At 41.2% G+C, this 24,688-nt stretch overlaps 2 protein-coding genes across 2 annotated transcripts in view; one reads left to right on the forward strand and one right to left on the reverse strand.

Annotated features, from left to right (window-relative positions):
- cacna2d4a (calcium channel, voltage-dependent, alpha 2/delta subunit 4a) overlaps positions 1-24,688 on the reverse strand; it is a 150,678-nt gene that overhangs the window by 48,154 nt on the left and 77,836 nt on the right. The gene's annotated exons all lie outside the window — the stretch shown is intronic.
- The window catches only part of lrtm2a (leucine-rich repeats and transmembrane domains 2a), a 35,567-nt gene continuing 28,145 nt past the window's right edge, over positions 17,267-24,688 (forward strand). The window contains exon 1 of the mRNA XM_050036514.1: positions 17,267-17,771. The gene's annotated coding sequence lies outside the window, so the exon portion shown is untranslated. The remainder of the gene's footprint in view (positions 17,772-24,688) is intronic.

The following is a 24,688-nucleotide window of genomic DNA, read 5'->3' on the forward strand; positions in this document are numbered from 1 at the left end:
CCAAAAATACGTTCTGCTAAATAGCCAATATTAGATGTGTAAAAGAAACGTGTCACGCAAATGTTTCCTCTTGTTTTGCTGCTTTTTATATTACATCTTTTCTTTGCCATGAAATGTTTACTGTGCCACTAACCAGGAGCTCGGGGCAGCTCTAACGCTTCCTTTCCATTTACATATGTGTACGAAGACAAGTCAACCAGAAGTCAATTCATTCCAGCGGGAATCTCTGTAATATCTGATGTGCCTGCGAAACTTTTCCCCTCCCTAATATTTCAGTCCATAATATGCCAAAATTAAACAAAACTGTACTTAATTCTTTGTCCTCTCATGTTGGACTGAGAGCAGACTGGATGCTAAAGTGACTCACTGATGCCTCTTGAGGTACAGGTGGTTTTACAAGACAGGGCGGGCTGGTGCTAGCTGGTTAGCACCCTAACTTCAGGAGATATCTGTGCAACACAATACACAAATGTCTTTGCCATAACATCAAAACTGTTAATCCTTCTCATTCTGTTTATAATTTCTGATCATTTTTGAATGTTTAAACTAAAATTCTGGTCATATCTTACACACTGTACACTGGTGATTGAATAAACTTTATGTTGTGTCTTTGCATATCAAATAAAATCTGTCTATTTAACATAAGCAGATGCAGTGAGCCGATAAAACTTGTTGTTCACATACTGAGGAACTGGCCTCTGTACACTTCTTGTTATGTTGGCAAAGGATATCTCTACAGTTATAACTCACTGTGGATGAGGGCATCCTCTATCTGACTAATCTCTCCCATCCCACATACTTTTCCAAGACCCTGACAAAAATGAAACTCACTCCGCAAACACAGAACCGAGTAACCTCTCAACTCAAACACCAAAATTACTGTTTGTGGTTCCCCAAAAACAGCAGAGCTACATTCAAAACAGAGCCTGAGGAGATCCCATGACTTTCTGATGGGCAGTGTTCAATAAACCGATGTTGCCAGGCAACAAACACTGCTCCAGCCAGTGAAAGGAGTTATGGTGAATTCTGGTCGACTCTTCAGAGAGTGAAAAAAAAAAAGAAAAAGTTCAGCAACAGTTGATTATAATGATCAGTTTTAATAGAAATCCTTGACGTATGAATACGCACAAACTCACAAGCCCACACACACACAGACCTTGTCACATGCACAGGCACCAGCACACAGAAAAAAGATCACGTGCATTTATGGACACACAAGACAAAAAACACTCACAGGACAGTACACACATACACGTACATACACACAGAGACCTAAAAGGATGCACATACAACAACACACCCGTCAGGACATCCTGCATCTGCCTGCATCATTTAACTAAGACCACTGGTAAACAATTAAACCTGACCTCTGACCTTTAAAGTTGTTGATTTTTGTGACAACTTTAAGAGAGAAGCACAAAAAACACAGACACACACACCTCTGTGCTGAAGCTCGCTAACCTCAGAGGAGTCGCCAGAGGCTGCACTGACATCACGTTACCAAAGCAACAGGCAGAGGCCCGGGATTGGACGAAAGCATGATGACTCAACCTCCCTCCCTCATCCTCCTCCTCTCCCCTCACCATGATACCTCTCTCTCTGGTTCACCCTCTCTAGAAGTGTCTCTCACTTTCTCATGCGCAACTTTTTGAACGTCAAGGATGCAGATGGAGGGGCGCGCACGGGCAGAGCCACATGATATGTTTTTTCAATTAAAAGAGCATAATATGGTGGCACGTGTCGGCTTGGTCTAACGAGCTTTGAATTGTATAGACAGGACATGCCCTCACAACCTGAATGAGGCTGCAAATTTGTGCTAAATAATCTGTATTCCCTGTGGAGCGAGTAGCAAAAGGAGAAATTAAGTCACACATTTACACGACCGAGGTAACGCTTTTTTCTATAGTGAAAGCCCCTGACACAGCTAAAAGGTGGACAGAGGATTCTGTCACAGCCGTTTAGCTGTCTGGTACGTGACAGAACAGAAGTGACAGAGTGTTAAATGGGTGGCCTGTTTCTTTAAAATGAAAATAAGTGCTGTTGACATTGGGTATATGTGTGTGTGGACCTTCTAAGTCAGCAGAGCCTACCTTAAGTTAACCTAGTTTCACAGCCTTCTTTAGCGGGCCTGTTGGAGGCACGCTCACTAAATCATTCATAGTGGAGAGACAGGGAGAAACATGTTCCTGCGTGTGTGTGTGTGTGTGTGTGTGTGAGAGAGAGAGAGAGAGAAAGCGTGTACTGCAAACTGCCATGCTCTTTCCTCTGTTCTGAATGTTTACATGGTAGTTTGTGCTCATATTAGGGCTTTTTTGTCACACATCGAAAGGGAATTAAAGTGGCGACATTTTGAGGCACTAATTTGGTGTGAAATTCAATTACCTACTCAATTTTTTATAATGTGAAAGGAGATCAACATGGCACTGGGTGTGTGTGTGTGTGTGTGTGTGTGCGTGTGTCTTTTTGTGTGGGATCACCCCTCTTTCATTACCTCACTAATCCAATTTTATTATGGCAGAATTTAAGTATCTGAATTTTAAAGGAATAGTTCAACAATTTAGGTTCATATGTCATCTCAATACTTCTGTACAGCATAAAATGTGGGTTGCCAACTACGTGTTTTGGTTATGATTTTAAAGGCACGATGGCACCAAATGTGAACTTGTGTGAACCTGTGTGATGATGTCACTTTGCCCAGCTTATGTACGGCAACAAATAGTTCATGCATGTACTGTAACTCCTAGTTAAACCAAAAACTGTCTTTTCATTGCTGTTTGTGTACAGGTTAAACAAACAAGATACAACTTGTACATTTTAAATCTGTAAATAATATTCAACTCCTCCTACTGGTGTGTTTATCATTATATATTATGTATTTTGTGTAATACCCTTTGCCTTCTACAGAAATTTTTGATTTCTTAAGTGAAAGTTTTTGATATCTTATCTTATCATGAGAATATTCAATGAATTGTATCTCATTATCTTATGAAATGTTTTTCTTTTATACTGAAATTAATTTTGCACAGTAGAATAATAATTGCTCTTGCTTTTATTGCTAATGTCTTGTAGTGCACCTGTTGGATTCTTTGCTAATGTTCCTGTACACACACAACTGTGTAGCCACTTCAGACTCTTAAAGTGATAGTCCAGGTTAGGTTAGCGTTAGGGTTAGGGTTAGTTTTCGTTAGCCGTTGCTATCCTGCGCACCTGCACGGCATGGTGATGAACTGTCTAATTGATTACTGTTCGCGTGCTGTCTTGCGGGCCTGCACGGCGGAGTGATACTGGCCAGAAAATAGTCCCAATTGAGAGCAAGGTCTGACGTAATGCGGGGGTGTTTTAAAATTATTGAAATAGTCTAACAAAACACATGCATACTTTTTTGTAGCTTAAAACCTTTTGGTTACGTGTCCCCCTTATATCTTCAGAACTACTTTTTCTCCGGTAAGCTACGGGCGATTTCTCAGAGCAGGAGGCTCGTTGACAGTAGTGACACCGTCACATCAGAGCTACAGATGGTCAGCGTTTCACACAACTTCATGTCCAAAAACCTGAACTATCACTTTAACACCATCGTCATGTTTGCTGATGGTGGACCTAATCACAGATAACAATGAAAAAGCCGACTTGAAAGAAGCAGAGGACCTGACCTGCTGGTGTCAGGACAACAACCGACTCCTGTACGTCAGCAAAACGAAGGAGCTAAGGAACTAAGGCCCCTTAATATCAACTGGGACTCATGGAGAAGGTGGATAACTCCGAATACCTTGGCGTCCACATCACTGAGGGCCTGTCCTAGGCACTTCATATTGACTCAGTGGTTAGAAAAGCAAGGCAGAGACTGTTTTACTTTAGATGCCTGAGGAAATTCCTGGTATCCACTCAAATACTGAGGAATTCCTACTCCTCCGCCATTGAGAGCGTCCTGACAGGGAGCCTCATAGCTTGGTATGGAAACAGCACTGAACAGGACTGCAAGGCCCTGCAAAGAGTGGTTCCTTCAGCTGAACACACTACAGGCACTGCTCTACCCTGCATAAAGGACTTTTATACCAGATGCTGCAAGAGTGAGGCCAAGAGAATCATAAAAGATCCCAGCCACAGGTATAATTACTTTTTCATCCTGTTGAGATTGGGAAGACGATATCGGTTCCACCAGGTCAGCACTGAGAGGCTCAGGAGGAGCTTATAACCTCAAGACACAAGGATACTGAATGATGACCTGCCTAATCCTTAACACTGACATGTATTTATTACTACTACTACTTTAAGCTGACAGAACTGACAACTGTTATGTTTTACTGAAATCATATTTTATGAATTCACGTAACAAATAAATTCACTGATTGATTGATTGATTAATCAGCACATGATCATTGAGAAGGCACACCTGATGTCAATGAAGTACAGAGCGAATCGGATGAAGTAACATGCTAAACGCCTGAGTTGCTCCTTTTTTTAGCTGCCAATAAAATAAATGTTACCCGGACTGGAACTTCGATTTCCTTTTGGTACACTGATTTGCTACTGGTGGGCAGTGAAACAAGCTGGAAACAACACTCATGATATTATATATTATATAATCATAATATTTCCAAAACATTTCATTTCAGATGGGGGAAAGAAAAAAACATAGAGAGAAAATATATATACATCTTCACCTCTTGCCTCCCTTTTGCTCCTTATTTTACTTTCATGTTTCTTCCCTCGACTTCCCTCTCTTCTCTTTCTAGTCGTGTTTCTCTGTCTCTAAAAAGACAGATGGTGCCCACTCACCTCTCCCCTACTTATCTCTCAACTATCCCTCTCTTTTTCACTCGATTCCTCTTTTTGTTGCTCGTCTCTCTCCCTCGTTTCCATTTTCCTCCCTGTGCATCTGCTGTTCTCTCTCTCTTTCACCCCATCTCTTCCTTCCACTTCCCTTTTGTTTTCCCTCCCACACTCTCGCCTCTTGTCTGCCCCACACCACTCTGTTTCTCCCTCTTCTTCTCCTCTAGGAAATCCCTCTCTACCATCTGTCTGGCTGTGATGAATTCAGAGCCTTTCAGAACAAATCAACTTGGCCAAATTAATGAGACTCTCAGAGGGGATAAACTTTGTGCCAGTGTGTGTGTGTGTGTGTGTGTGTGTTTGTGTGTGAGAGAGGATGTGTGCACCTAAAATACTTCATAATCCGTAGACTGGACCACTTAATTTATCCTGCAGTGACAGATAGCGTGTTACAGGGAAATACAACAGACAAGGCTGGCTGCACACATTCAGTTTCTTTACTATGACAGGTCAGGACCCCAGATGGGCCTGTTTTTGGTCGTGTTGTTTTTTTAATGAGGGTGAGACACTATGTTCGCTTTCAGCCACAATTTCCAAAAACTAGGATAAAAAATAACTGCCAGGTTTTTGAGGTCTAAAAAAATGGAGGTAGGTAAGCATCACAAGCCAAGCTCAGATTATACGGGGCCACTACAAGCTATGATCAGCTTTCAAATTGCTAGAAGCACAAGTAATGCTCGAAGGAAAGCAAGATATCACTTTGCTTTAAAAATGAGGTGGGTAGTTTTATTTTGGCGTCAATGGGCAAAAAATTCCTGAAATAACCTTTTCAGCATATTGTAATTCAAGTGGGCTGAGAGAACACTAAACTTCTGCACCTTCTCTTGGCTCTGCTTTCAGGCTTAAGAAAATCTAGCCTGGCGTTCCTATTGGCTGTTCTATAAATGCTGATGTGGTTCATGTCCTTTCGGTGAAATCCTGATTCAATGTCGAAGAATTCCAAATAGAAAGTTGCTATTCCAGCTCTGACAACAACTGCCTACATTGCAAAGCAACCCAAAAAGGAAGATGGATTTGTAAAAAAGAGAGTCTAAAAGAGAGTCTGACAATGACTGAAATAAAACACGCATTAAAATCGGCGAAGCGTTTCAGACATGGGAAGAAAATGTTGCTAATAGTTAAGCCTTCGGCCAAATGCTCATGACTGCAGCTTGAAGTTTATAGCTAAAGTTAGCTAGAGCCTGCTACAGACCATCTTGCCTGGAAGAGAGCGGGCAGGAGCATCCAGCAACTCTAATCCAGCCAGTGCAAACCCCAGCTCATGGGTAACAGCATCCCCAACTCCCCGAGGGATCAGCAAACTTTCTGTTCCTTACACAGGTCTGAACTGGCATTGCTGCTGGCCACCAGCCTGCTGTGACACCCGACATTGGGGGGTTTACGCTGACCGAATTCAAGCTGCTATAGCCAGTGACCAAAGCTCTGGAGCTGTTGCCCACTCTGTCCTGGCACAGCAGTCCACAATGGAGGGGGGTGGGGCGGAGGGACTGTCTCATTTGTGGTCTGATAAACAGAGAAAGTGAGCAGGGCAGGGAGGGGCTGAGTGAATACACTGCAGGCAACTCCACAATAAAAATAAGATTAAATAAATCAATGTATAGAAACACTGGATTGCTGTATAAAGTGCATGTATATGCCCATAGTTGTCTGGTGGGAGGAGCTTAGGACAGACAGCGGAGAGCTGTAGCAGAGATGAAGCAGCACAGCAAAAAATGTTGCTTTAAAAATCGGTAAACTAATTTCACTAATAAAGGCTATTAATTAAACACCAAGGCTGTTTAATCACAGTCCATTTAACATATTCAGTGGCTTTAGGAAAATAATTCAGCGATACAATTAAACAGTAACTATTAATAATAAAACTATGTAATTTAAAGACACAAATGCCATAAGTATATTAATCATTTTCCATATAGCATTATATCCATTTCTATGCACACAGTGTGACTATAGATTACAGCAATAACTACAATACTTATTAAATTGTTGATTATATTCTCTGAGCATTGCATATAAATACAGTGTATCACTGTTGTGGCAGTAATATCCTCAGGGGCGAATTCACAAAAGGATTGTGTGGCTATTACGCTCTCGAAACCTGCACAGATAAGACAAAAAGAAAGCTGTGGGATTCTCAAAGTACCAGCAAAGGGTCAAATGCACCCCTAACTGTGCTGCCAAACAAATAGCATTTTGGTGCTCCTGTGGTATTTGAACATATTTAAATTAGGTAATATGCATATGTTTGGTGAAAAATTGCCCGCTTGCTATGCAAATGATCCTCACTGCAAAAACAGTCCAGTTCAGAGTAAATTAGTGCTAATAACCACATGAAATTAAAGTGAAATTATCAGTGTGTCCTCACAGAGTTGATGGTAACTGAAGTGCATTTATTTATAAGGGGCAATCATGGCATGTCTCTGCACCTCATTGGTAAGGACCTGTGCAAATTTTAGTTTTCTTTCTCTCTCTGCCATTGTTCCTGCTTACTGCAAAGGCAATATTTATACTTTGCCACATGGATAATTGCAATTGGATGCAAGAAAAAAAACAGATGGAGCTCAGCTGAAAAACTTTGTGGGCTTGTTTGAGCTGTAATATCATTAGTGATTGAAACAACTTTTGTGAATTGGACCTTGAGACGAAGCAGATAAAGTAGGGGTGTAAGAAAATATTGACACACTTAGGTACTGTGATATCATGTTTTGCGATACTGCAGTGATTAATAGTGTACATGCAAAGATTCATGACAGTAGTTCATTCTGTGTCATGGTTCATCCCCCCACTTAATTAGTGTTCTTCAGACATTTTACTCTTCAGCTCTAATGTAAAAATTGCAAACGTGAACGTGGTAATAAAGGGTGCACTGCTAGCATTGATAGTTTTGCTAAAACTACGTTTAAAAAAGTCGTAGTATACTGCAATACATTGAATCATAACCTCTGTATCATGATACCTATCATATCACCAGATTCTTTCCAATACATAGCCAGAGTTGCAAGTGATGTGCAAATCATGCTGCTATCTACAGCTACAGTCCATTTTTGTGAATTTGCCTGTCACTGTCTGAAGCAGCCATCTTAAAGGGGAACTGCTTATGTTATGAAGAAAGTTACTGCCCTGCATCATTTAAGAATTTTGCTTTAATAAAAATTACATGTGGGGGAAAAAAGGGGCATTCTAGAAAAAAAAAGAGCTACATTTTTTATTAGCTTTTTTTTTTTTTTTGCATGAAAGACAGTTTGATAACAGCAGAAAAACCTGGATTGTAAAAAAAGAAATGATGTATGACTTGTGCAGCACAAGTTCACCACTGACAATGCATCTTTTCCTGGAAAGCATCACTTTTCCAGGAAGTTCAACACTGCTTTTTCATTGGATCTTTAAATCAATCTATTGATTTCACTGAGACAATACAATACATGCTACCTCACCTACTTTCTTGGCCAAAAAATATACATTTAATGTAATACTGTGCTTCATAAAACAGTTTTAAAAATGCTCTAAAACACCAGCCATATTGTACATTATAAATGAACAAAAGGCAAAAGTAATGGGAATAAAATGGGCTATTCAATAAAAGCCTGTCTGGAAAAATGTGTTCCAAAGCATAAATTAAAACATGATTGATTTCTAATGGAGAAACCCTCATTGACCGTATTGACCGAAGGGCCATAAAACTGTCTGGTCAATACGAGACTAATTCACAGATGATAAAAAACAATGATATATGGGAACAGAGACACCAATGACTCCTGGGATGGCACCATGGACATATACAATCTGTGTGTGTTTGTGTGTGTGTGTGTGTGTGTGTGTGTGTGTTAAGATGGATAGTACCTTGAAGTCACTTGCTCCGCGCAGGAACTCGCAGTTGTAGCGCTAAACGTGCCAGGCCAGACCTGGTGTTAATACAAAGACTAGAGCCAATTCATCTTCACTGACACTCACCCAATAGCACAGTAAATTACAGAGCGAGGGAGGGGGTGGGGGTGTTAAAAGATAGAGAGAGAAAGCGAGAGATAGAGACGAGGGAGGAGACAGAGCTGGTAGAGAGAAAGAGAGAAAGACGAGGGATGTTGCAGAAAGTGGAGAGACGATACGCATGCATAAAGTTCACACAGCAACTCATAATGAATGCAACAGAATGCGTTTAAATTCATATATCATCAATATTAGAGGCAACGGAGGAGTGCAGGGATTTAATCATGCCTCCTGGATACTAAATAAACCAATATTCCTGTAGCTAAGGGATGAATACATCTGATAGAGGGATGCTGGGTGAGACTATAATAGCCAGGCAGAAAGGTTAAAAAAGACACTTTCTTGCTCCAAACCACTGCCAGTAATCATTTTTCATAACACGTATTTCCTGCATCATTGATGGAACAGAACCGGCCATAAAAGTCGCCTTGGCAGGAGGTGCTGGCATTAACAATGGATCCTCACGCCAGAAGGCCTCTTTTGCCAGACATATAAACAGCCCGAAAAAGTGGACACATCCCTTGGAGGACCAAATAAATCAAGCTCACCTTGCGTTCTTATCTGGTGTTAAAAACCTCTTCCCTCTCAATCAGTGAGCAAAGTCTCAAAGGAGCTGCCTAAGGAGCTTGGGGCAAGTCACAGTCCATACTCTGTTGTTTATAGAATTCACCCAACTTTTATAAACTCTCACAGCCAATGAGTGTATCATTTCTAACACCTTGTGCAGTATATGCTTGAACTTTTTTTGGTGCTGGAATACCACTGTAATTCAAGGTTCATCTTTTTCCTAAAAGCTAGGGATCTCTACCCATGATCAGAGGTGTTAGCTGTGCTCTCCGCAAGTGGTGCAGAGTGCAGTGCGGAGGCAAAGTTAGTGATTTACACAAAAAAAAAAAAGGCAAATGAGAGCATGAACCCGATCATCATGAAGGGTGCAGGATAAATGTCCTTTTCATCCATCGCAGATTGCTTTCAGGTTACATCACAGACAGCTGTCATTTCATCTGTTGCACACTGAAAGGTCATTGAAAATCAAAGTCAAAGTTGAAACAGATCGAATTTTGAGTGCAGCGAAGGGGACATAAAATCTGAGTGCTGCCATGAGGATTGTCATCTCCACTCTCTCCATGGGGAGGCAACAGCTCAATTAGATACAAATAAATTCCCCTGATGATCATGTGTTGAGAGAATAGACTGGACAAAATAACAGACGTAGCCAGCATTTTGGCCGTGGCTTTCTTGGTTTGGAGCCAGAAGTGACCATGTTTGGATGAGAGGGTGGAGCTTTGAAGGAGTGAGGGGTGGATCTGACTCACAGACGATGGTTACACATCGTACACATGGTTGCACAGTTGTCATGAATGGGGAAACTAGCTTAACAGACCAAAATAACTTTTTCTACCAGGCTTTAAAAATGTTTATTTCTGCTGTAAAGTTGGGTATTTTAGCAATGGGGGCCTACGGGGATTGACTTGGTTCTGTAGCCAGTCTCAAGTGGTCATTCAAGGTATTACAGTTTTGGGCACTTCCACACTGGTTTCATTTTCCAGCCCCAGAGGTTGCTGCTTGGTAGAGAACCTGAAGGCCCTGATACACCAGGCTGACAGCTGGCCAATGGGCAATGTCGCGTCATAGGTGAGCGTCTGTAGCCCTGGTTTTGGCCCTTGTGTGTTGCGCACTGTCACTGGCTTAATTTTGAGTGGCGGAGTCTGTGGGTGAGAGAAATCACTCTAATTGGCTGTTCAGCTTCAAATCAACGCATGAGACAGAAACGGAAGTAAGCAAAGTCAGCAACTAAACAGGGCTCTTCTCATTTTTCATCATCATCTCATGAATACATGAATATTTTCATAACAACATGGCCATCTGAAATGAAGCCACTGAAGAGGGCCCATTTATGATCAGCGTTAGATATGGGGAGAGACGGAGCCTTCTGTATGTACTCTGTGTTCGTTTTGTCTGGATTTGTGCATGTTTTCTGAAAGCCTACAGCTTACAGATGAAACGGAGCAGTACCACCAGAGATCATGGAGGCAGTGTAGTGTAGTTCAAGCGAGATACAATCGTAAGAGACAATGAAGACATTTAAAAAATGGTGTAATTAAACTAATTGGTAATATATGATAAAATATGGTAATATGTAATGAGAATAGTGAAAATAATTCTCCATCCACATGTTGAGATGTACATAATGGCTGGATGGACCACTGCAATCTACAGCGTTGCCTCTAGTGGCTATATCGATGCCATCATAAAGCATGCATGGAAGTACCAGGTTAGTGACATTTACTACCTTTGAAACTGATATATCTATTTTTGTTCGTAAAGGGGATATAAATAAGTCTAAAGAATTGCGCCAGAGTGGTGTGAAAATGGTGATCAGACGCTGCTTTTTTCAACGTGTGTACAGCTCTAGGTCTTACGATTTCCTTTTTTAAATAACGAATATGGACTACCGCCACCTGCTGGTAGGAGAGTTATTTCCTTATACGCAGGCACAGAACATTCATGCTAGCTAGCTGTCGGCTTAAGTCTTTGAGGTGTGTTTAAGTGCAACTTTCTGGCTGAGACATAAGTAATGTGAGGCAACACAACTGTAAGCCGTTGTCGCCACTAGTTCTTTGAAGTTGGTTTGGTGTCTGGGCCTTAAGGATGGTCTATGAAAGTGAGGGTGAGTTCTATAATGAGTAGTTAAGTCCAAAATTTGATACCATATATTTGAAAATTCCTAGAAAGGTGCTGAAATGTGTTTTTCTTTTTATTTAACCTTTATTTATCTGGGAAGTTTTTTAAGATACATTATCTCTTTTACGGGGAAGACCTGCTCAAATAAGTATCACATACAAACACAGATCATTAACTGACAGCAATCACATATAGCACAACAAAACTAAGTAGATTGTAAAATTAATCCATTTTAGCTATTTTCGACAGTGCTGTTTTTTTCTATATTTGGTAAAAAGTGTCCGCTGTTGAAAAGTGTCCTTGAGCCTGGCACTAAATTCTCAGCAGCTGAAAGGTTACATCACCGTGGCTCACCCGTGTCACTGACCTCTGCACTCTGGAGAGGAGCGGGCAGGACTAATTAGAGGACTAATTACCCCTTTGGGATAAAACACACACACAGAGCCATCATGCTGTTATAAAAGCAGATGTTCTTTCTACCACAAAACGTCCTTCAACAGTTACAAACAACAAAATCAAACTTTTATGTGGAACGGCATATTGCACCTTCACTGCTATTCCAGTCATTCTAGCCAATCATGTTTCATAACTACCACTGAAGAGTGTGTCCTATATAGCCAGCACTGGCAGCAGCTATTGGCAGCTGAAATAGATTTCTGTTTGCCAGGAAGTACATTCAAGACAAATGAAGCCAGCACAAGCGCCCACGTTTGGAGAGGACTCATGTTCAGGTTGTATTTGTGTGTGTTGGGCAGCTGACCAGTCTAGTGTTTTAATTGGCCTGTGCAAAGCCACAGAGCTGGTGACAGACAGTGATGTGTGCAAACTCAGGAGAGTGTACAGGTAGGTACTGCTGATCAGTAAACAGAAAGGCTGGATGACATGACCTTAAATCCTTGAATTATGATGTTTTGTAAAAAACATTATGGGAACGTATTTCTTTTGTATGAATATATGCCAGTTCAGTTTATTTATTTGTCCTGATTAATTACAATACAACAAGTTTGATATTTTGGACTCTGGGCTTCCAATTAGATTTAATTGTTTTTTGTGCAATACTCAATTTATCGTACAGGATACGACATGTTTATCTATTGAAAATTTAATATATAAGCACATTAGGATCAGGAAAAGACTCATAATATTAAAAAAATCACCTTACAAAGTTGATATGCTGAACTTGTTAGCAAACATTTCCTTATTTGCCCAATATTTGACACTGGACATGTAATGTAAAGTGGATATATTTGACTTTTTTGCTAAAAGTTGCCTTTAACTTTATGCTTTCCACACGGACGGTTGCACATACATGAGCTCTTGCAGAATTGTGACGAGGATCCTCCATACTCCGTGCAAGTTTTTATTACTGGCTAACCGATATTCTCCCAAACTGTAGGGGGCAGTGTAGACACTCACAAACCTCCCACATGCGTCAAGCATTATCTAACATCAGGCGGTACAGGTGCAGGACACCATGCCAAATGCTCCATAGAGATGAGGGGAACTGCAAAGTAGGTCGGAATTCTCCGAGTTCATCACTACAAGTGGTACCTTAAACGAGGGATGTCTCTATCAAGTTTTTTTTAGCCCCGATATCCTGATATGAGTCCTATAATATTGGGAATCTGACAATTAAATATGTTTCTTGCATATTGAAATAACAGGTGTACCTTGCTAAATTTGGAACTCCTTATATTTGTCATATGGTGATTGAACCAAATACTAGAGGTCCTGGCTCAAGGTTATTAGTTGATTATGTTCAGTTAGGGATAGCGTATATGAAGCAAAGTTTGACGAGAAGAATGCAACTTCTGAAACTGAAGTGACATGGTTGACTAGCTAGAAAGGCCCAGACACACCAAGGCGGTGGTCAGTGGTTGGTCAATATTGGGCTGTTTGTGAGCGCCTGTCGCCCTAGTTGGTGCAGGTTGCCTCTTGTTGGCCCCCGTCGGGTTTTTTTGGCCAATTCAGCATGTTGAATCGGCTTCAGCGACAACAGAGCCAGTCAGTGAATTGAATCACTCTGATTGGCAGTTCAGCTCAGTGCATGAAAAGAGAAACTGAAGTGAGGAAAGTAAACAAACCGCTAAAGTCAAGAGGGATCAAGACCAAAACAAACTTGTTACATTAAGGTAACATTATTTTTCTTCAGCCACTGAGCTCTTTAGCAGAAACATTTTGTGATTGTTTGTGTTATTGTTCACTGGAGCACAGTAAATATGCTTTGTTCTTTCGACACTGGATTGTGTTGGTAATGTGCTAACAGACTAACTAGTGTCAAGATGGTCTTCTGGTTTCCATTTTTGAATGACAATTACAGTCTGCTGGCACGTGCTGGTGTGGAAAGTTACTTCCTCTCATGCAGGCACAGAATGTACGTGCTGCTTAGCTGTCGGTTGTGGTCTTTGTGGTGTGTTTATGTGCAACTTTTTGGCCAAGACACAGGTGACATGAGGTGATGCAACAGTCAGCTTTTGTTTTTGTCTGGGCCTGAAGACGTATCACTCTGTTGGAGTTGTTAAAACTACAAAAACACTTGTGGTTGTGCAGCAGTGTTAGAGAGCAGAGTTTCTTCCCTCACAAATGATCTTTGACCGAGTACAGATACCAGCTGCGGGGACAGACAACAGACAAGTTTAATGTTGGCCTGAAGTCACTGCTGTGATTTATGTTAATTAGCAACAGCTGATTTGATCTGCTGCCGGCGACCTTGGTCATTTTATCCCGTGAAAGTGTCAACGCTGGCTGAAAATGAGAAGCTGCCACCTGAATGTTATGAATATTGCTCTTTGCTAGCGCCAAAGCAAGAGGAGAGATAACAGATTTGAAAATATATTTGTTAGCCTCAGAGACTATTATTACAACTCCATGTATTTTGCCAACCTTGGTGTGAGACCTCGGAGTCAGTCGCCCCTGTGCGCCCAGATTTTTCACATTCACACACTGTCATCAGCAGCAAAATGCTGCACTGTAGAGCCAAGTGATTCACATGCTCATTAACAGCACAATGTGTGTGTGTCAACTATGATTCAGCCCATGTAAGGAAGCAGCCAAGTAATTATATGCTGTGTCCAAACAAACACACAGACCCCCCTACCAGTGCCTATCCCCCTTCCACACCCCTTTACTCCCCCACCCTCCCTCTGTCTGTCTCCAAAATTATCACTGGTGTCTTCCAAAGAAAACATTTGTGCTTTCTCACAATGACTTCCACGAATAAACACACACACACACACACGCACGCGCACACACACACACACACACACACACACACACACACACACACATACTTGGAAGACACTGCAGTGACTTGCATTTATTTCTTAGGTATTTACTAGAGCTGTAAGGATACATCGATGGATCGATATATCAATTCAGTGATTAACTATGCAATATCATCAGTGCAGAGTGGGAACATATATCCTAATTTTTAAGATATGCCTTTAGTTTAAAATTTCCATGGCACGTGTCCTTTGTCACTAGCACACCTCCTTCCTAAACATTCAAACAATGCTATCAGCCTTGTGCCAGGCAGATAATGGTGAGCAGCAAGAAAAAGACCAAAAGGATATTTACAGATATCGACTCATATCCATTGCAGGCCCCTGATTTGAATCATAGCGAATTTGTATCATGGCAGACTTTGTGATATCAGCAAATATCGTATTGTTCTCCAAACAGTTATTAATCTAATTGTGATTAAACTTGTGGTTTTCACGCCTATAGAATTCACCTTAACCTTAACCATAATCCCAATATTCACCCTAAAATCTACTTGGCATTCAGACGCAAACTGAGTAAGTCTACATGTGGCCGACTAACTTACTATCTATGGACTGCAGACCAGTTTTGGTGGTGTGGTATGTCATGTTTCAGTAAATGTTACAACATAAAAAATGTGTTTTCAGTTTAACTACAAACATAAGAAGACAGAAAGTATTCACCTATCTTTAAGGGGTTACATTTTGATCTTGAGCCCACAGCTGATATTCTACATGATTTGTTTACCTGAGCGCACAGCTGACAGGTACAGTGGTTTGTTTACATGACATAACAGAATTGCATATTTAACAGATTCAGTGAGGACGGAGAGACGCTTGCTTGCTTGCTGTTAGGACACAGTGTTCAGCCTCCATATTCTCAGGGGGAAATATTTTTACTAAACATTATGACCGGAGAGATTTAAGTATGTCGGACTTAAACGGATTTTCCTGATAAATAAAAATGGATAACGGAAACCGTGAGGACAGCAGAGCTGATGTTAAAGCTGCTTACGGTGTGTTTGAGAGAAACAGAGAGAGGGGAAGCGAAGGTGGTCTATTGCATAATGTTTCTGTATGTCATGAAGAGCTTACTCAGACTGCTGCTTTGTCACTTATTAACCTCTGCGCCTGAAACTCGCAATATTTTTTAACAAGCTTACCCAGACCGCCCGACACTGGTTGTGGGTCAACCTGCGCATCACTACTTAGCAGGTCTTAAATGGCATATCCGGCTTGCTGGAAGATATAGCCGTGTGTTGAGGAGAGAGCGCATCTTCAGAGACCGACATAACATGCTCAGAGAGTGACAAAAAATGGGTTATCAGCTGTTTCCGACTGCCAAGACATTCACTAACACTGCTTTCTCCATGGTATACCTCAGGGCGGCTGTATTTCCTTATATGGAGAAATGGGGGCGTGGCAGTATGCTGATTGCAAATAGCAGTCAATTTAGAGTAATTCTGATTCACTAAAATACAAACAAAAATGGCCAGTGTGCATGTGTCATGAATCCAATGGTAAATTTGTGTGTGCACTTATGTTGTGCACATATTAAGAACATTTCTACGCACATATAAGCGAACAATGTGAGCAATACAAGACCACACACTCTAAAACATGTGCACAGACATATGCACAAATATACTCTACACACGCACACACACAAAGACAGCCGTTACGAGAGCTGCCACAGGGAATAGAATGAAAATGAAAGCCGAGCGAGGGCGACGTGAGGAGAGGGGAAAAAAAAGGAAAAGAGGTGAAAAAAATCGAGGGAGGAGAAAAGCCCATGTGGCAGAGGGAGATTCTCATCTTCACTGAAATCAGCTGATCCCTCCCACCCTCTTTCCCTCCCTCCACTGCCACAGCTTCCCTTCTTGCATCTCTGCCTTGTCCATCTCCTTTCCTGTCCTCTGCCTCCCTCCTACCTTTATCCTTTTTTCAACCAACCTCTTCTCCATTTCTCCCACCACCTCCCTCTATCTCTCTTCTTACTTTCTCCTTGCCCTCCCCTCCCTACCCTCCAACTCCTACTCCCTCTTTTCCCTCTCTCTGTCTCTCTTGGCTTTCACTCTTTCGTATTATCACTCTCTCTGTATTCCACCCCCCCTTATCCTCTCTCTGTCACAGTGGGAGAGCTGCAGGCAGACAGAGGCAGCATACACTAATGTTACTATATTTGACAAGACACACACACACATATTCTCCTGCCACATGCACGACTGAACACACATAGGAAAGAGAAGAAGGGGAGGTGGGGGGCACACGCACACACACACACACGCGCACGCACACACACACACACACACAAACACTGCCGGAAAGACAGCCCTCAAGAGTACATGCGTGGATAAACACAACGCACACACTCCGACGCGTGCTGAGTGCAGGAATCACAAACATAGCGACACACAGAAGGGCAAGCGCGTGACGCCAGCAACCTAACAGCGCTGTCTCTCTTTCTCTATCTCCCTCTCTCTCTCTCTCTCTCTCTCTCTCACACACACACACACACACGCCGTCTCTCTTTTTTCACACACACTCACGCCTCTCAGACGCACACGGCAGCGCGCAAGCCAGCGAACAGGACGGCGCTGGACGTATCATTCATATAGGGAATAGATCCGAAGAAAAGGATTAACTATCTCCATCCCTTTCCCTCCACGGACCTCATCCTCTCTTCCCTCCTCTTGTGTCTCTAAGCCTCTCTTCACCTCATTTTTTTTTCTACAATCCCTCATTTTTTTCTCCACACAATCCCTCCTTTTTCACAATTTATTGGTGGGTTGAAGGGAGGCAAGGGGGGGATTGTCTCTATACAGAAAGGAGGATTATTCTCATTCATTTGACCAGGATCTTGAATGTATGGATTTCTTTTAACTGAAGGGGTTTTTCTTTTTTGGAGATTTTTGATCTTTTTTTATATTTCTTTTTTTCTTTTTTTTTTGTGAGGATGGCTGATGGCAGAGAGCTATAAGGCTGTTGCTGTCTGAGATATTTGGTCAAAAGGTAAGTGTGTTTGTGGTGTTAGTTCTCCTCTCCTCACTCACTCACACTCACATACACTTCATTTCAACGTAACTGCTCCTCAGCTTATTTTACGACTGGAATTAATATATAATAGCACTATGTCTCTCCCAAAGTGGACTGCAGATGAGGACCCCCCCCTGTAAACAAATGGTCATTTTGGAGGGGTGCATGCTGTGAAGAGGTGGATGCTGAAATTGTCAGCCCCTAACCTGTTTCCTGGATACACACAACATGCACATTCATTGGAATTTTTAGGGCTGTGGTTGTGGGGCAAAGCTTGCGGGGTGGGCAGTAGGTGAGGGCATCTGAGGTTTATTCACACACACGCATGGGTGTATCGTTAGTTATTCATATTTCACAGCTAAATGTCAAAGAAGTACATAGATAAAGACAGGCAGCACTAAACCACAGACCTTAAAAGAAACAACACAGCTCTAATATTTAAAAACAACAACATACCCTGCAGGGCATAAACAGTAAATGCTCTAAACATACAGTATGATGGATATTAGGGAACGGTATGAGGCATTGCTATTTTATACTGCTGCCACAAGCTACTTAAGAGAAACTTAAGTCTTATGGTAACTCTTTATCTGCTTGTACCGAACCTCTCTGCTGAGATCTAACCCAGCTGAGGTGAATATACGGCAAATATATTGAGATATATTTTTTTGCATGGCTACTGTAGCAGATGTACCACCCTTAGGTGTTTAAAAATTGCATGAGGTTGTCAAACATGGCAGCCCATGTATTCCAGTAAAAGCTGCTCAGCCAGCGAAAATGTCACAAAAAAATAAATAAATGAACGAATACAAAAAGTTTTAGCCGCTTCCTGCTTCCATGCCAATTACATAATAATGACCATACAGACATTCCCATCATATATTTGCCTGGAAACATAAAATATTGGAACGTTTTCAATCCACATGATTTTTAGGAACAAAAACATCTCTCAACCCTGAGGCGTCATGTGACTTGCAGGTCTAGCTACAGCCACCACATGATAACTGCTGCACATCAGAGTACTACTGTATCTCTGGGGGATTTTGTCAGTGTGGATATTTGCTAATATACTAGATATCTTCTGTTATACTTTCATTACAGCATGATTAATATCCTGTCATATGCCCATTTTTTCTTATGAGCTTGATGTAACCCATGTAGACAACTTTATAGACAAACAAACCATGCAGGATTGTTGGCTATTGATGGTAACGCTCTCCACTGTGTCTCTTGGATGCCTGCTGCTTATGATCAGGCACCTGGTCACCACCTTTCAAAAAAGCCCCGACCTCACCTGAGTGCTGTGAGGGTACACACCCATAAACATCCCAAACACAGAAAACAAGAGGAAAATAAGCAAATCCAGGCAGAGGGCAGAGTATCTGCAGAAAAATACAACACCACTCTCTTCTTATGAGTGATGATTGAGAGGGATTACCTCTGTATAAGTCTAAAATATCATTTTTAGGTACATCCTGCATTGTATATCTTGATCTCAAAGAAAGCTTCTGTTACAAATCTAAATGATGAATACACAGTGTTATTTGGCTGCCTTCCGTCTCTGACCTTCACGCTATCTTACATAATCATAATCAAGCTGAAGCCCCTTGATGGGTTCTTTTATACGGTGTCCTGTTGATTCTCAGCCTGATGCCACTGCTTTTTTGCATGCTGTAAAACCACTTTACAGACTCTAATCTTGTTTTACAAAGGTGTGATATAAGAGTGATTAACTTTGAAGAGCTGCAGTGTGATTATACGATAATGCAGTGGGTGTGAGGCACTCCCCTCTGATATCCTCAAGGCTCTCTACATTAGCTTCCAATTAACGGGAATTGTCTGAATGTCCTCCAAGTAATGAAGATGCAACATAAACCCGGAGAAAACAATACTGATCACTAACCAGCTCCATGCTTAGTGCTGTAGATTGACACGTGGACTCAATACAAGACTAACACCTCTGACTAGTCTGACAATTCCTGCAAAACTGCTCATCGGATCATGCCGCAGACGTGTGAACACTGTCGGTGATATTATTCATGTGCTTAAACAAAACAAATGGCAAATCTTAAAACCATGTACATATCCAAAATACTCCCAAATACTGGATTATTGTTGGGTTGGTGTTCCAGAGAAAAGTATCACTGCAGTACTCCCTGTTAAGTTAAGAGCATGGTACAGGACTAGAACACTGGCTATGTACATTTAGGTAAACTATCTTAATACAAATAATAATTTAAAATATGCATGATAATATGGTATACAATTCAAAATGACAAAATGTGACCTGCATGGTATGCATGTACGTGTATGCTTGAACAAAACGTGTGTGTTTATGTACACCATGTGTCCGCATACCCACATGCATGTGTAATTATATATCTGTACATATTTTTTGCACCATGTGCCTGTCAACACATATGAGGCTCTATTTGTCAAGCTTTCTGCATGTGCTTAAGTGTGTGTGTGTGTGTGTGTGTGTGTCCAGTGTATGTGTGTTATGTTGCCCCAATCTCTCTGCTCTCCTGTGTAAGAAAGCCATTAAAAATTGATTTAGAGGAGCTTGGCTGCATCTCTGTGCCTTTGTTAGCAACCCCGCCGTTACACAGACAGACACACCTACACAGACACACACTCGTGGAAATACATGAACATACAACAGCAGATGTGCACTGAACCTTGTCAGTTATCTGACTCATTTTAGAGTTGGTTGCTTTTTATTTCTTCTTCCTCTCCATTGTAGGATTTAGTTTGTTTTGTAAAATAATCTGACATTGATGTATCCCTTAAACCCCAGCCAACTGCCAAAGGCTAACGTTTGTGTGTGTGCGTGTGTGTGTGTTGGTGAGGGAGTAAAGGGTAGAGCTGAAGGTGAGTGATTGGGCTGTGTGTTTACAGCTGTGATGCCACTCATTCAGGGGCCACACACAGACGTTCAAACATTCATACTGCTGCACACACACACACACACACACACACACACACACACACACACACACACACACACACATGCCTTCACACATGAACAGACGTCCTCTAGAGTGCAGATGTATTTCAATTTGGAGGCAAATTTGACACAATTCCAGCCATATTGATTAAAAAACTATTAGTCAAGCCATGTAGGCACGTCACAAGGATGATGAAATACTCTGAAAAATGGGCTAAATTGGGCAAATCGGGCAAAGATGTGCACACATACGCACAAACACACACACACACTCCTTCACCAGGCACTGCAGGATCTAAGCTTTTCTGTCAGGGTATTTCAGTTGTACTGATGTAGATGCCTGCTGTAGCACCAACACAAAGATAAATGGCTAAGTGTTGTACATTTTCCAGCTGTTGTGTATTCGTTATCTATCTGAAGTTATCTTGCTTACACTCTTAGTTTTACTTTAAAACACGTGTTTGGCTGTTAATCAGTACCTGATACTGTTAAGGTATCAACTGAAGTAAGCCCATACCAAGTAATATCGAAACTTCTTCCATTCAAATGATACCTACATATGATCCCTTTTGTTCTCAACCTAGCATGAAATAACTGTTCGTATGATTTTGCTTGCAGCCAAGTGTTCTTAGATTTAATGCAGTGTATCCTCATTCATACTGTGACCTAAGAACTGGACAAAGGCAGAAAATTAAGATTTAAAATGACTCAAAGTTCACTCAAAGTTCACACCGCTCTGAACTCAAGTCTTCTGAGGGAAAGTCCTGTGTTTTGTTACCCATCCACCACCTCAACCTGTCTCCTTACGGGGCATCAGCGCACTGGTCATGAGATCGCAACCTTCCCAAATATGTGGGCTGTACACAAATTACTGGCTCATGATCACGTGGGATATGTACAAATTTTGGTGGGTTACTTTTTGCAGCAAAACTCTTCAACAGTGCACAACAACAGCCTGTTTAATGTGACGCGATTGGCCCACAACCACAGCAGCTACAACCCATACAGTCTGTGGTGTTGTGAAATCAAGTGTGTTTTATTTGACGAAGTTCAGCGTGCCAAAATGCCACCAAAATATTTGAAAGTATGGCAATACTATATACCTGTATTACCTGGTGGCGTTTTATGCAACTGAATGCTCCCTTAACATGGTGCATATCGAATGTAATCGGAAAAAAAAGGTCTCAAAGTAAGCCCTTTATTGGTATTGGTATTGGTACCGCTTTCAGGGTACAGGTTTTGGAACTAGTATCCTATTTTCTAACCTATACTCAGCTCTAGGTAGATGTGACATGATGGGAAAGTTTGAACTGTAGAAGGCAAAATACAAATTTGTCCACCTACCATAGACATAGACATACAATCAACACATACCTACAGAATTCATGCTTATATTCTCTTTTCCACTTTGTACTAGAGAGAGGTGATCACAGTAAGGTTGCCTGTACTAGAAATGGATGTTGCTAGATCACAAAATAAACACTTGTCAAGCGTGAATAAAAATTAGAACATGGCTGTGCCTTTCTTCATCTCGCTTCCTCCCTATCAACAATCTCTCCCTGCATCATAAACATGAGAGAGAAAACACAAACAGCCCAAGTTGGCCAATCACAGTTGGTGGTCTCTACTTGTTATCTCAGCCCCCAGGTGTGCGGTTAAATTTCTGAGGAAATGCACGTCGGAGGCTCCGTGTGACGCCTCGGCAACACCCTGCAGAGTATAAATCCGGCTTAAGTGCGGACAGGAAACAGTTAGTGCAATAAACAGAGTGAAAAAATAGGACAGAAAGAAGAGAGGAGAGAGGAGCCCAGAGGAGCGCAAAGGAGAGGAGGAGGTGTTACATGATTCCCACAACATGCAGGCCTCATTGGCTCCCGAGTATTTACACGTGTGTGCGTGTAAATGTGTACATGGGTGCATGTGTTGATTTTGGCTGCCCCCGTGTCCGGGTCAAATTGGTAAAAAAAGCTTTCTGAGAATAGCCTGACGGACAGGATTGTCACCACAGCACCCGTTCAACATGATGGGAAGTGATGGGCGCACTGTAACATGTGGGTGCAGAGGTGACCTTCTGCTGTACCTCCAATACATCATTTATGGGACAGCTCCAGCATGATTGAGCACATCATGAAAGTTTAAACATGTGTATTGATAATTTTTTTTTCTTAGTTAAATGTTATTTCTGCCCCTTTCTTTCTTACCCACTCCCGTTCATTTCCACAACACAATGAGAAACAAACCATAAACAACGAGCTGTAAATGAGCTATAAACCTGATATAAACTACATTTACAATTTTGTATCAATGCAGACATTCGATACGACTGAATGACTTCGCTTTTCGCTCATAAAGTAACACTCTGCTTCGCAGCCAAACTGTTTCCCTCCCCAAAATAATTCAAAATAAACAAACACAAGGCCGTGAATCATTTGACAAATGGCCAACATGCAAAACAAGGCAACACTTGCAGTCCCAGAGCTGAAACAGGAATTAAAGATTGATTTAACACAGCTTGAAACTGCAGCAGAAATGTTTAATTAAATAAACAACTATGACAAAGGGAAAAAAAAGCATTTATCTCAGTGTGTGAAAAATGCTTTGATATTTCTACAGTGTGAATATGATGTATGGAAATCAGCGAAAACTGTTATCACACTGGAACCATCTGTTAATGTCATTTCTGCTCTAGCTTATACATATGTGCATGATATGTTTCAAACAAGAGGTTACCTCCAGCTCTAGAGGAGAAACAAAAAAGGGAGAAAAAAGGGAGGCCAATACTGAAGTAAGTTCTTTCTACTGGCCTGCAGGGGGCGACTCCAGTGGTTGCAAAAAGAAGTCCAATTGTATAAAACTCGAGGAGAAAATGAATTACTTCTCACTTGATTCACTACCTCAGTGAACATTTTCCTACTAAATTTTTGGTCTTTATCGCTAGTTTCAAGTCTTCAATACAGCATGATGTTCATTTTGTGAATCGCGTCCCATCAATCACAAGGTCTTAGTCCCAGCTCGTCAAATACCGATGCTTGGTCAACATATAATGTGGTCAGAAACCCTCCTGCTCTCATGCTCCTTACGTGCATTGTGTCTTTTCAAAATAAGCTTCCATTTTAACAGGAAATGTAATGCATACAGCTTCTTTTCAAAATAAACTTACAACATAGGTAAAAAAAAAATGTGTTTTTAGGTTTAATTCCTATGTTAAGGCAACAAAAGTCCATGGCTAGGTTGAGAGAAAAACATGTTGGCTTAAAATAGGTACTGTTGGAGCCCTAATATAGTTTATTCTTTAGTTAATTTTATTCTTATCTTAACACAAGGTCAATATAAATCTACACATGCAGTTATTAAACTGAACATAGCGTGGAGCATTCATGTGTGAAGGGCATATTAAGTAAAGTCTTATGGAAGCATGTTGAAAAGCATTAAGTATTGGAATGTAAAACTGAATTTGCTGAACAGAATAGTGATTAAATATGAACAATGCTGTCGCCCTTCTGTGTTATGGTGAGCATGTGTATATTGTATTGAGAATAAATGGATGGAAAAAAACCTGGACATTGGTTTATTGTTTGCCCAGAACATGTGTCCCAAACAAGTTCACCCATTCGCCCTACAGTGGCTTGTTTAGACATTTTATTTTGTTAAAAAGTCACTAAAAGTACGTTTGTTACTAATGTAATGTAATGTCACACGACATACTTCACTAGCATACTATGCTACACATCCTAGCACGCTATGTTGTTACTGAAATAACTTCATTGACTTTTGGTTTTACATGGAACACGAACAGTAGGTTTTGTGTCATTCGACGGATTAACACAGATTCATCTGCATACATTCCCTAGACCGTGGTGTGACAATCAGTAAAGTATCCCTTTAAATCGACGATAGAGCAGAATATGATTTAGGGCGTGGCTACCCTGTGATTGACAAGTCGTTA

Source organism: Epinephelus moara, chromosome 23, assembly GCF_006386435.1.
Source record: "Epinephelus moara isolate mb chromosome 23, YSFRI_EMoa_1.0, whole genome shotgun sequence".
NCBI lineage: Eukaryota > Metazoa > Chordata > Actinopteri > Perciformes > Serranidae > Epinephelus > Epinephelus moara.